At 37.3% G+C, this 13313-nt stretch overlaps 1 non-coding gene across 1 annotated transcript; it reads left to right on the top strand.

Annotated features, from left to right (window-relative positions):
* The first annotated feature begins 12778 nt into the window (after positions 1–12778).
* On the top strand, positions 12779–12943 carry LOC129400988 (small Cajal body-specific RNA 1). The gene has a single exon (XR_008628026.1). It is a non-coding gene; the product is annotated as a small Cajal body-specific RNA 1 (non-coding RNA).
* Positions 12944–13313: the final 370 nt, after the last annotated feature.

Below are 13313 nucleotides of genomic sequence, written 5' to 3'. Positions count from 1 at the left end.
AATACAAAACAATGCCAGCTATTAATACTTAACCAACACATTTGTTTAAAAAGCTGCTTTGTTATGCTCCGGTTTTAAAATCATTTTTATTTAGATACTGGAAATTTACAACATTGTTATTCCTACTTTTCACTGGACTAGAGTGATAGCACAGCCGGTAGGGCATTTTCCTTGCACTCAGCCAGCCAGAGTTCAATTCCTCCATTCCTCTTGGAGAGCCCTGCAAGCTACCGAGAGTATCTGGCCCGCAAGGTGGAGCCTGGCAAGCTACCCGGGGCTTATTTGATATGCCAGAAACAGTAACAAGTCTCACAATGGAGATGTTACTGGTGCCCACTCAAGCAAATTGATGAACAACGGGACAGTGCTACAGTGCTACTTTTCACTAGGTATGTTTTATGTAAGGCATCGCTTGCATTAAAGGGAAGGCATACTTTTTTCATCACCAATTTTTCCATAGAAATTCTCATGGTCTGAAATCCATATATTCCCATCTTTTCAGTTCTTACAGTTTTAGTCATCTCTTCTTTTTCCTCTAGGTTTTATTTTTTGGAAGTCTCACAATTGGCAGAAAAGTTTCCATTTTTAACCCCACATGCTCCTCAGTTCATTGAAGATTGCCATTTATTTTCCCCAATATCCCCTTGTAAATGGTCTTACCAAATTTTATAATTATGTAATATGAGCATTCATCTTGAGTAAATTACTTACAACATAAAAATGATAAAAGGGATATTTGTTGGAAACTATTTTCTCAATTTAAAATGTTAAAAGCAAAATAGGTTTCCACAAGTAAGAAATTGGTTACAGAAATCATATTGCATCTTTCTGAATAAAACCTACACATATTTAAAAGACAGTTAATTCTGCCTATAAAATGCCTTCTTAATCTCACTCTAATAAGGAGAACAAAACTGTTACAAGTCCATTGTGTCTGCAACAATGAAAAATATCCATTTGAATGAAAACTTAAAAAGAGAATCTGCAAATATCATTTGCAGAGTAGGTTTGATGTTTGAGTGTTGGGATTATGACTGATTCTTCTCTATTTGCCAAACTCTTATAATGTTGTGACACTGTTTTCACAAAGAAAAAGAGGACTTTTTTTAATATACCAGACAATTCTTACATAAATTATGACATATCACTAAACCTGCCAAGTTCTGGCAGTCTTTCTCACATTTATCGACTGCACTGAAAGATTGTTTCTTTAGCCTGAAGATGGCTTGGGGTAAATTTTTTTAATGATTTCCAGCTGACATCTCTTAAACTGTTTCTGTTTGTAGAACACTCTATTAAGCTTGGTACTAGTCAACAAGTGAATTGAAGTTGACTTTGATTGGCATAAATACCATATTTATCTTCTCAGATATGTAATCAGGAGACAGCTGTCTGGCCACACTTGATTACTAGCATATCTAAGGTTAATATAATATCCAAGCTAGAAATATTGAGTAATAGAGATAAAATCTGAAGTTGTCTGATATAACCGGTCTCGTAGGTCAGCTCTCATCTCTCACACAGAGTCAGCACATTTTCATTAATTAGTATTTCAGAGAAAATTTAAAGGAAAAGGTATTCCATTGCTAACTGTAACTGAAAATATCTTTTTTAAAGGTACATATATGCACTGGGGGTATTAAAAATATTCTGATTAATGAAGGAGTTTGAGAGAAGTTACAAAGATTGACTATCTTAAATATCAGCCCATTAAAAGCCACACACACTTACAATATGGTTTATGCCTACTAATCAAAATATTCAGTCTTATTGTTTCAACTTTATCTTATGTATTTTTACTAAAAATGGATAAATTATAGGACAAAGTCCTCCTAAGCAGCTGATATTCTTTGACTGTTATTGTGTATTTTCTGTCTACCTGTAAAAAGGGAGATGTAAAAATTAACAATGTTTTTACAATCTGTGATTTTCACTAGCTTTTACACTCTGACTAAATTCTAGACGAGTGTTGTTGGAGACAGAATGTCAGCGGCGTAAGAGGTATATACATGGGAAATCAGATTTTGTTCTCGGACTTTCCAAGTAATATCCCTCAACTGGTTTACTCATGTCGCCTTGCATGCACCCAGGCTCCATACTCAGAGCCCCATATAGCACTCTCAGGCCCACCAGGAATGATCTCTGAGCAGAGCCAAGAATAAGCCCTGAGCATGTCAGGGTGTGGCCCCAAAACAAAACAAAATGAACAAACAAAGCAACACCCAGCAAAATCACATGGGAAAGCTTGAGCAGAGAAGGAAGAGAGAAACTTCTATGCATGTGTGGCGGATTCTCAAATTGTCTGTTTAAAATAATCACCCTATTCATTTGATTTCTTTCTATTCATTTGTTTCATTCAAGAGTCTCTTGCCCACACACCTGAATGTCTTCCCTGGGGCCCCTCCGAAGGGATGGGCTCCAGCTTCCCTCCCGACCCCGAGCAGAGCTCCCAGCAGCCGAAGACCACCGGAACCTAGCTACAGCCATGCTCGAGGCCCCTCTCCACACGTTCGGATAGGCCTCATGTGTGAAGGTACCAGCAGAGGAACCCAGGTGTGTGTAATCCCATCAAAGGCCAACATCCAGAGAGAGACTTAAAAGCAAGCTCCCAGAAGCGATATCTTGTAGCCTACTTCCCCCTCTGGGAGAAACTGGCAATCTTCTGAGAGTTTCCTGCCCACATGGGACAGCCTTGCAAGCTTCCCATGGTGTATTCATATGCTAAATCCAGTAACAAGCTGGATCTCATTCCTCTGACCCTGAAAGAGCCCCAGTGCAACATCCTCAGGAGGGCAGAGTCAGATAGACTTCTAAGATCTCAGGGAAAGGACAAAATGAGAGGTTACTGAGTCCGCCCAAGAAATCAGTGATTAACGGGATTTTGTGATCATGATCGTGATTCATTTGTTTTGGGGGAGCCAAATTCGGCTCTGCAATCAGAGATCACTCCTGGGAGGCTCTGGGAACCATGTAAGAGTGACAGTGACAGGGAGTGAACCCTGGTAGGGCACATGTCTGGCAAGCACCCTGTCCACCATACTCTCTCTCCTGCTCCCATAAACACATGTTAAAATCCTATTATAATGTAAGAATCAGATTTAAAAGTTGTGTTTTGACAGAGTCTTAGACTCCACTTTATACTTTTCTTCCTTTCCTTTTTTCCTTGCAGATGGAGTGGGGAACCTCAAAGCAGTGCTCAGGGTCATGGGGTCACTTCTGCTCTGTCAGACTGGTGAGTGGTTTGGGGCTAAATTCCAAGAATGCAGTGAAGTGTGGGCCGTGCGGACTGGGACATGGTGCTCAGGACTTCCAGAACTGAGACAGCGATGGAGGAGGGTGATAACGTGCAATTCAGGGGATGGATCCAGGAATGAGCACATACTTATGCTTTTCTTTGGGGGATATACCCAGGCATACCCAACAATGCTCAGTATTTAATGCTGGCTCTGCACTCAGGGATCGGTCTTGCAAGGCTCAGGATAAAACCTGGGTCAGTCACATGCAAAGCAAATGTCTTACCTATGGTACTAGCTCTCTGGCCCTGCTTCTGATTTTAACCCCCACATTATACTCTCCAGCCTCTCTTTCACCCTTTTTAAGAAACCATTTCAGGCTTCTTTTATATACAGCCATTATATTATTTGTATGAAGGGATTGTTTAGAAATTGATGTACATAAAAGTCATCTGCCCTCAAATAAGTGTCCTGCATTATCACATAGCATATTTGATGCTCAATAAATAGTGGAATGGATGAATGATTAAAATATCACTTTGTGTCTAATTGTCATCAAGTTACTTTCTTTTGGTTTTATAATCATGCAATTATAATTTAAAAAAAAATCCTTCAACTTTATGGATGCTCAACTCTTCCCTGGTAGAGCTTGAAATTCAGTTCTAAACCAGAAGACCCCAGTCTTCTTGAATATAGTAACAACACAGCTGATGTACTGACTTTAATTGTCAATATGTCACCTTGCAATGAAAACAGAGTATTCAATGGCATTTTTAAAAGGTGACTATAGCTGATATAAATAAAATACTGAAATATTTACCAAAGTTCGCATCTTATACATTAGAAAAGAGAGCACTGGTGGAGCGTGTTTTTGCAGCACAGCTGCTAGGTCATTTCTGAAAATATGGGTCTAACAGATGGAGAGAAACTAGAATTAAACCTGCAGGTATTTCTTGTTCTTTCTCAAGTCATGTTTATTTTAATTAAATTAGGGAAAAGGAGAGTCTCATTTCTTAAAGGGGGAACTCTTAGAGGATTTTTTATGTCCCTACTCTTTCTTTCCCCACAGAATTCTGAATGGGGAAGAGGGAGTATGGAAGAGAAGAAGGCCTGTGGCATTGGATGATTGGAATGAATAACTTTCACAGGGAATGGTACATTTCTTTTGTACAGAAAAGTTTAACAGATTATGCAATATTCTTTTACATACAAAAAGAATCTTCAATTTGTATGTAAAAGGTGAAAAAATTTAAAACCTATCAAATCATAACCCATTATTTCTTGGCAATAAATCACACATATTTGTGTGCAAAAAAACCCTATTTTTTATGTTATATATCATAAGAAGATATATATGCACATATATGTATTTATTAATAGATACGTTGACCCAATTTTATTAAATTGTTTCTTAGATATCCATTCCCTCCAATGTCAGGAAACTTAATGTAACCAATTTAAAATAAATTTCAGTTCTTATGGTCTTACGGTTTCTTATGGTTTTAACTAGATCTCATCTTGAGAAATATTCTATCAATTCAATATTCTTCCCTCTCCTTTTATTTTTTCTTCCTAAAAAGGGGATGAGAGAGAGTGGCCTACATTTTCAATAATGTTGTCAGTTTCCTCAATAATTATAGCCATGAGCAGTCACTGGTGTATCAATACTGTGTGTCAAAAAACTATTTTTAAACACTTACAAAATCACCAGTCCAGGGGCTGGAGCAATAGCACAGCGGGTAAGGCATTTGCCTTGCACGCGGCCGACCCGGGTTCGATTCCCAGCATCCCATATGGTCCCCTGAGCACCGCCAGGAGTGATTCCTGAGTGCAGAGCCAGGAGTAACCCCTGTGCATCAGACAGAGAGCTTATGTGTCACACCCAAATCTCATAGCTAGTAAAGATCTGAACCTATATATTAGGAGAGGACCTTTGTTTTCCCCATCAAGCATCTGTGTATCTGAATGGTCCTAGAACATAATACGTTTGACCACTTCTCTTCCATGCTGCACCATTGCATGTAGAAGAGAACTTCTGAAGTTGCCTCTAATAGGAATTTTGCAAAAAATCACTCGGTGTCGCCTTTTCTTAATTATACAAAATGTAAAACACTGGTCAATAAATGACTGCTAGGATATGTGACTGAATAATTATTTGACATGCCACTGAGACTGGCACACAACCAAAAGAACCAGAGCTAGTGTGATAAGGAGAAAAAGGAACTCTCAAGGCTGATGGGAATGCCGACTGGTCCAGCCTTTCTGGGAAACAATATACACCTTCCTCAACAAACTAGAAATTGAGCTTCCATACAAACAAGCAGTACCACTCCTGAGAATACATTCTAGTGGCCCAAAGCACAATGCAGAAACGACGTCTGAATTTCTATGTGCATTGCAGCACTATTCACAACAGCCAGAATTGGGAAACAAACCAAGAACAGATGAATGGATAAAGTACGGTACATCTACACAATGGAACACTATACATATGTTAAGAAAAAATGAAGTCATGAAATTTGCTTACGCATGAGTGGACATGAAAAGTATTATGCTGAGTAAAATGAGTCAGAAGGAGAGATACAAATAGAATGATCACACTTATTTGCGGGATATTAAAAAATCCAACAATACAAAATAATTCCCAAATACAGCAGAAACAAAGACCAGGAGGACTGGTCTATGGTAGGAAGAGGGAGGGAGAATTCAGTTAGGTCAGAGAAGGGACCACTATGATAATGATCGATAGAAATGATTGCTCTGGACAAGAACTGAGTGCTGAAAAGTCAAGTGATTTGCATGATACCCTTTCAGAAACAGTGTGGCAAACCACAGTGCCTAAAAGGGAAATGAGAGAGAAAGAAATAGAGAGAAAAAGAGAGGAAAGAGAGAAGGGAAGGAAGGAAGGAAGGAAGGAAGGAAGGAAGGAAGGAAGGAAGGAAGGAAGGAAGGAAGGAAGGAAGGAAGGAAGGAAGGAAGGAAAAAAGGAAGGAAGGAAGGAAGGAAGGAAGGAAGGAAGGAAGGAAGGAAGGAAGGAAGGAAGGAAGGAAGGAAGGAAGGAAGGAAGGAAGGAAGGAAAAAAGGAAGGAAGGAAGGAAGGAAGGAAGGAAGGAAGGAAGGAAGGAAGGAAGGAAGGAAGGAAGGAAGGAAGGAAGGAAGAGAGAGAAAGAAAGAGAGGAAGAAAGAAAGAAAGAAAGAGAGGAAGAAAGAAAGAAAGAAAGAAAGAAAGAAAGAAAGAAAGAAAGAAAGAAAGAAAGAAAGAAAGAAAGAAAGAAAGAAAGAAAGAAAGAAAGAAAGAAAGAAAGAAAGAAAGAAAGAAAGAAAGAAAGAAAGAAAGAAAGAAATAGAGAGAGAGAAAGAGAGAAAGAAAGAGTTTACCAAAATGTCAGGCTGCAGAGCTGGGGTGGACAAGAAGAAAACTGAGGCCACTGGTGTTGGGAAATGTGCGCTGGTAAAGAGATGGGCGTTTCCCTAGGACAGTAGAGATAAGTACCAGGAGGTTTGCTCCACAGCTTAGAATCCAACCTCGAATGCTGGGGGAAAAGGCAGCTCATTTAGAGAAGGGAAGACCAAGTAAAGGGTGGTAGGAGGGCCCACTCAGGATGGGAGATGCGGGCTGAAAGTAGGCTATGGACCGAACATGATGGCCACTTAGTACATCTACTGCAAACCACAACTGACAAATGGAGAGAGAGAGAGCAAAAGGGAATACCCTGCCACAGAGGCTGGGTGGGGTGAGGTGGATGGGCTGAGGGTGGTGGGAGGGACACTGGGATTATTGATGTTAGAGAATGGGTACTGGTGGAGAGACCAGACTAGATCATTGTATGACTGAAACGTAAGCATGAAAGTTTGTAGGTCTGTAACATGGTTACTCATTAAAAAATAAAAATTCATTAAAAAATTAGAAAATTAAAAAAATAATAATTTTTTAAAAGAATGGGTGTTGGAACATTGGATGACCAAAAATCATAAATGATTTTGTAACTGTATATCTCATGGTGATTCGATTAAAAAATATTTTTTGAGATGTTATGAGAAAAGAGTGGGTCCATTTTCTAGAACTTTATCTCTGGAATGAATGTCAGATTTATGGTCCAAAAGACAGAAGTAAAAAAAAAAAAAGAAACACAGCAAAAAAGTTAATTTTCTCTTCATAGAGCAAGAAGTGTCCTTCGATTTTAGTGTGTACTTTGCTTACTGAAAAATAAAGCATAAAATATTGCGTGGACCTTTGAGTGTGTGGATTAAGATTAAACCCTCCTAATCATCACTGCTTTTTAAACTGAGCTTGAACATAGACATGTCAAGAAAAATGTTATAACTATTGATTATTTCCAAAGATACAATTTTTTAAAGTAAGATATTTGAAGAGTTAGATTGATTTATTTTCACCTAATCACTTATTGCTCACAGCCAACTGAGTTTTATTAGTGATCTAAAAAGTACAGTGTGGGAATTATTAAATTTGGGAGAAGTTTTAATGTAATAATCAATATTACATTAGACGTTCTAGAAACACTTTGAGGTTATTTCTGATTTAGCAGAAATGATTTCTTTGTGAATGTATCTTGCAGATTGTGAATATTTTCTAATGGGAATTATAAACAAATCAAACTGGTTTAGGCATCATGTGTCCTGAACACACAGATGCTAGAACTGCCATGTCTGGCAGAGAGAGCTGGCTCACTCCTGTTAGAATGAGTTCTGTGTTGTGCTTTAGACAGGTGCTTCCTAAAAATTTACACCATGAGTGTCAAAATAGAAGCACAATAATGGCTTTAATCAGACACATCAGAAACATATACAGAAAATCCAACTTGAGCTTCTAAATGAGATAAATTTCAAAACAAAATGAAAAAAATAAGAAATCTGGAGAAATATTTTAAATATTACTCTTCGCACATAGCAGAAATGACAAAACATTTCCTGGCTCCTAACAGGATGATGCTTTCAACATCTGGGATCCCAAAAAGCATCTTCTGCAAATCAGAGAAAGGTGTATGACATTATTTACATATGAATTCAGATGTTCAAGGCATGGCACTTAGCCTTGAAACTTGTGTTAATTGTTTTTACATATGGCCAAGGTTTAAGAAGTTCAGTCAGAACCATTTTGTATGATTTGAATATGCTTACACAATTTCTTTGGGAGGTGAAAGGGATATTACTAAAGGTAGATGAAATGGAATACTTGAGTATTTTAGGCTTCTTGTGGTACTAGAGGCTAATTTAGGATACTTGGTTAGATGAAGTCCAAAGGACAGCATGAATTGCTTTAAGGAACTTTTTGTCCTCACAGATTAGCTAAAACACATCCTGAATCAGGCAACTTAACAGATTCCACTGTATACCAGGCATTAGCCCTTCCATTTGAACACACTGAAACTATTGCAGGCTGGGTTCTCAGATAAGCAGACTCAAAAGTGATTAGTATGCAGGGGGCCACTGTGATCAACACATGTAGAGTTGAACCAAAAGACACAGAGTTGAACAGACGTAGAAGCTAAACTGTGATGTAGATGAAAGGAAATGTCTCAGGAGACCATGTGGTACATACAATGCAAAATTCGTTTGGAGGTTTCTAAGTTGGGGTGACAGACCAGCCCCTTTTAAGTAGACTTTTCCAAGACTCTGTCCACATCTAGCCCTGGAAAAGATAACTTAATTTTGGAGAAGTCAGCATTCTTCATTCGAACAAGATTCTTTGAAGGATTTTCATAGCCTAGGACAGTTTTCACCATGAAGACATCATTTTATCCACAGTCATGAATGCTCACCTTGGGATTTTTTTTCCTACTAATTTTATACATGTCCAAGGCTTCACCTTTGAATGACTCTTTCACAGCCACGTATCAGCAGGGCTTCTAGTTGCATGATTGAGACAGTCAAGTCAAAACCCTGCTTCAGCAAACTGTGCAGTTACCACCTTCATGAGAACCTATTTGGCATCACCAAGAAAAGAATCATTCCTGTCATTTACTGGAAGCACTGTAGCACTGTTATACCATTGTTCATTGATTTCCTTGACCAGGCACCAGTAACGTCTCCATTGTGATACTTGTTGTTGCTGTTTTTGGCATATCGAATATGCCACAGGCAGCTTGCCAGGCTCTGCTATGCAGGCAAGATACTCTCAGTAGCTTGCCAGCTCTTCAAGAGGGATGGAGGAATCGAACCCGAGTTGGCTGCGTGCAAGGCAAATGCCCTACCTGCTGTGCTATCACTCCAGTCACTGGAAATAAGCATATTTCTAAAAAAATAATGTTGACTGTTGAGTCACTGAAGCCAAATACAAATGCCCTTCATAAACTATCATTTAGATAAAAGTAGAGGTATAGCTATAGGCAGAGAAACAAAGGGTCAAAAGACCAAATTTGGCTTCTAATAAATTTAATACGAACCACAGCTTCTAATAAATTTAATACGAACCACAATGAGTTGCATTCTTCACTTTTATTCTTTGCCCACAGACATTCTGCTGCTTTTTGGGTAAAATTTCCATTCCTCTTTACATACAAGGAAAAATGCAAACAAATGGACCCAAGAATTCATTAATGGCTATAACTTATCTTTCACTCTTAAAAATCCATATATATTATTTTACCATGGTACCAATTTTATTACCCTATACATTGAGCAATAAAATTCCAACATTGTCGACATCCTGTCCACCACCAGAGTACATCATTCATCCATTTCAAGTCTCTGTCCACAAATGGTCTCAAAAATTACAGCCGTTATAGTGGCCACGTCTTAGGACTTACTCCTGTTCTGGACTGTTTAATTCCTTGACTTGCTTATTTACCTCTTGTGTTTTTTTTAAACCATGTAAAGTTTATATCATCTTGCTTTCCTCTATGAACAATGGGATTTAAATTATCACTCACATCCAATCTGGCAAGAGAAGAAAAAAAATGTGTCTAACAGCTCTCTCATAGAGCAGATGTATGATTTCTGTTCGAGCCATTAGGGGGTAAAAATGTGAGTCTGATTTGCCTTGCTCACTTTCAAAAATATTAGACTAAAATATAAAAAGATCAGAATACCTAAACACAAAATTTATTTTATGGAAAAACCATACCAAGAGTGCCTATGCCCTTTGGTTTTAGTCTCTTTTACCAAAAAAATAAATAAATAAGTAAAAGTTTTATTAAAAAGAAAAAGTTAACCTATTTAGTTAGTTGGTCTTAGAAAAAGAAATGACTGAACACGTGTAAACCTAAGAAGTTTTTAGCCAACCCGGTTCTGAACTAAATATTAAGAAAAAATAGAAATAATAAGTATCTTTAATTAAAAATCAAATTTTATCTTACTCATTTTCCCCCAAGGCTCTGAATAATACAAGTTCTATATATGTGTGAAGATTTGGAAGGCAGAGAATTCATGCACTGACCTGTAGACAAAAAGAACAATGGGAATAGGCAGAGAAGACATGTTTTGCTTGAACCATTTCAATTAAAGCTAGCCCTATGCCCAGAGGTTCAGTGGTTTAGCTCCCCTTATAGAAATGTCCTTCTTTTGACATCACCATTTGTTTCCTAGCAGAAGCATTCCACTGAGATTTGATTCAGCTCATCAACACCATTCTATCTTCTACGTTAAACGTGCTATTAGAAAAGGTTTGTAGTGTCTGGAAACGGGAAGGGCTGTGCAGGGCTATTCCAGCAGCTCAGCTATTGCACTGGCGCATCTCCAGTTTCTCTGCTAAATACATAATTAAATCTCACGGTCGACATGGTGTGATTCATTCCCATAAAGTGTGAAAACAAACAACTGTGCATGCGCTGTCCCCAATTTCAAATTCAAAACAAAAATATCCTGGAATCTTCTATTTCCCTTAAGTTCCAAATGTAATTAGACCGTTTTTAAAGACAAGTAGTCTTCCAGTTTCCATGTGTTAAATCCAATCTGTCAGATACAAATGGGGGTACAAATGACTGTAAAATGTAACATCTTGGTTTCCTCTCTTTATAATCAGGGGCTCAAAAAGACATTTTTTCCCGAGAATTTCTGAAATGTCATTGCTCTTTCATGCAAAGCCTTTGTTTATTTACCAGTTTACAACCAAGAGCAAATGTTCACGAGTAAGTAATAAGATTCTCCAAGTGCTGTTGACTAACGCAAAGTTCCAAACTGCAGCAATGCGACAAAGGGCAGCCATAATGCTAACTTTGGCTTCCTCTTATAGCCCTAAGTCAAAGAAATTTAAAGAAGAAGGCCAGTAGGATCCATAGAAGGCACCACCCAGTTCATTCCAAAGGCGACAATGCTTTCTGTTCTTCCAAATAAATTTTACATATAATGGACTGGCTGTACATGGGACTTAGAGAAAAAATTTTAATCCACAAATATATGTCTACAGTATTATTAGAACTCAAAATAAATCATTAAATATTTCTGGAAAGGAAGAAAAACATGAGGCTCTATCTTTTCACTAAATATCAATTTTGTGCCTTATGTGTATGATATAATCTATGTAACCCAAAGATGGATTGTAACTAATATCTAAATATATAGAAGTATACTTCATACAGTTGTGTATCACCTATAAGCACAACACATACATCTATCTCATAACCAAAAATTTTCTATTACATTTTTGTCCATGTTTCATAACCTTCAATTACATGTCCCCACTTTCTTATGGCACACTATACTTGAATACTTTCATACATCTAGTCCCTTAAATTTATGCCATAACTAGATACTTCTACACTTTAGCCATACTACATCAGTTATTTTCTCAATACACGGCATATGCATTCCTTCCTCTATAACTCTGCTATTTCTGTTCCCTCAGCTGAGAATGCTATTCCACAAACTGTCAAAACACATCCCTGATACTTCACAGCTCAACTCAAATGCCACTGACAACTAAATATTTGTCACCCTTAACCTTCATAGTATTTTGTTTGTGCTTCTCTAACTGCAGTGGCATGATTATTTTTGATATATTGGTATATTCACTGGCATTTTTTCCTCTACACCTATAAAATTATAAAACCTCATGACAAGCATTATGATTCACTCATTTTAAAATCTTTTTCAAAGCCAAGAGAAGAATTTTAAAGTGTCCCTACTGAAAATAAAATACAGCATTTATTGAACAAAGAAAATAAATGAGAAGTGAAGGAGGTAAGATTTATTACATGTTCACTGCACAAAATATATGGTTAATACAGGGGAGCAAGAATAGAAACACCCCAAAACATCAAAAATTCATGTTATATTTAATATGCTTCCTGTCTCTTTTCCTTGCATGTATACATATTATGGTTATATATTCATATTTATGAAAGTTAGTCTATTTAAAATCTACCATAGTTACTTTATACTAGCATGGGTAATGACTTGATGTCATGATTTTTATACATACTACATACATTTAATACAATATTCATTAATGGACGTGACAAATTTAATCTACTATAAAATGTTTTTATCATTTTATAGTAAATTAAGTTTTATTTTCATTCTTTATTCTAATTTCATCCCCCTCTTATCCTGAAACTTTTTGATGATGTTAAAAACAAAATTCAATTTAGCATTTGATACTAGCCAAGCGATCTGTGTCCTAGCTTTGATGAAAGACTTGTGATATGGTGTGATAGCTGGGTTTAAGAAGTGCAATATTAAAACAAAAGCCATGATTCTCTTAAGCCCAGCATGTAAAGACACACTCTGAGTTACAGCACACAGGCAAAACTGGGAAAAAAAGGAAAAATAAAAGAGAAAAGCATAAAAAAAGAGGAAAAAATGAAAAAAAATCAACTGAGTAAATTTTTTAAACCTTACTGGTTTTCTTCAATAATTCATAAATCAGGAAACATTCCCCAATCTGACAGACAGAAAAGCGCTTCAAGGAGCTGTACAGAAACAGACTTATAGAGAGGAGGGAGTGAGAAGAAGGAGTTTTACTCGGTTGAAAGGATGATGTGTTGTTGTTGTGAGGTGACTTTCCTTTAGAGATTACCTGATTAGAGGACATCAGGTGTTTTTGTTTTATTGGGGGCCAGGGGGAAGAATCAGGGCAAAGAAAACCAAGGAACTCAGACGCAACTTTGAGTATCATGCTTG

The sequence above is a fragment of the Sorex araneus genome, chromosome 1 (assembly GCF_027595985.1).
Source record: "Sorex araneus isolate mSorAra2 chromosome 1, mSorAra2.pri, whole genome shotgun sequence".
Taxonomy (NCBI): domain Eukaryota; kingdom Metazoa; phylum Chordata; class Mammalia; order Eulipotyphla; family Soricidae; genus Sorex; species Sorex araneus.
Note: the sequence above shows the minus strand (reverse complement) of the source record. Positions and strands in the feature narration are given on the sequence as shown.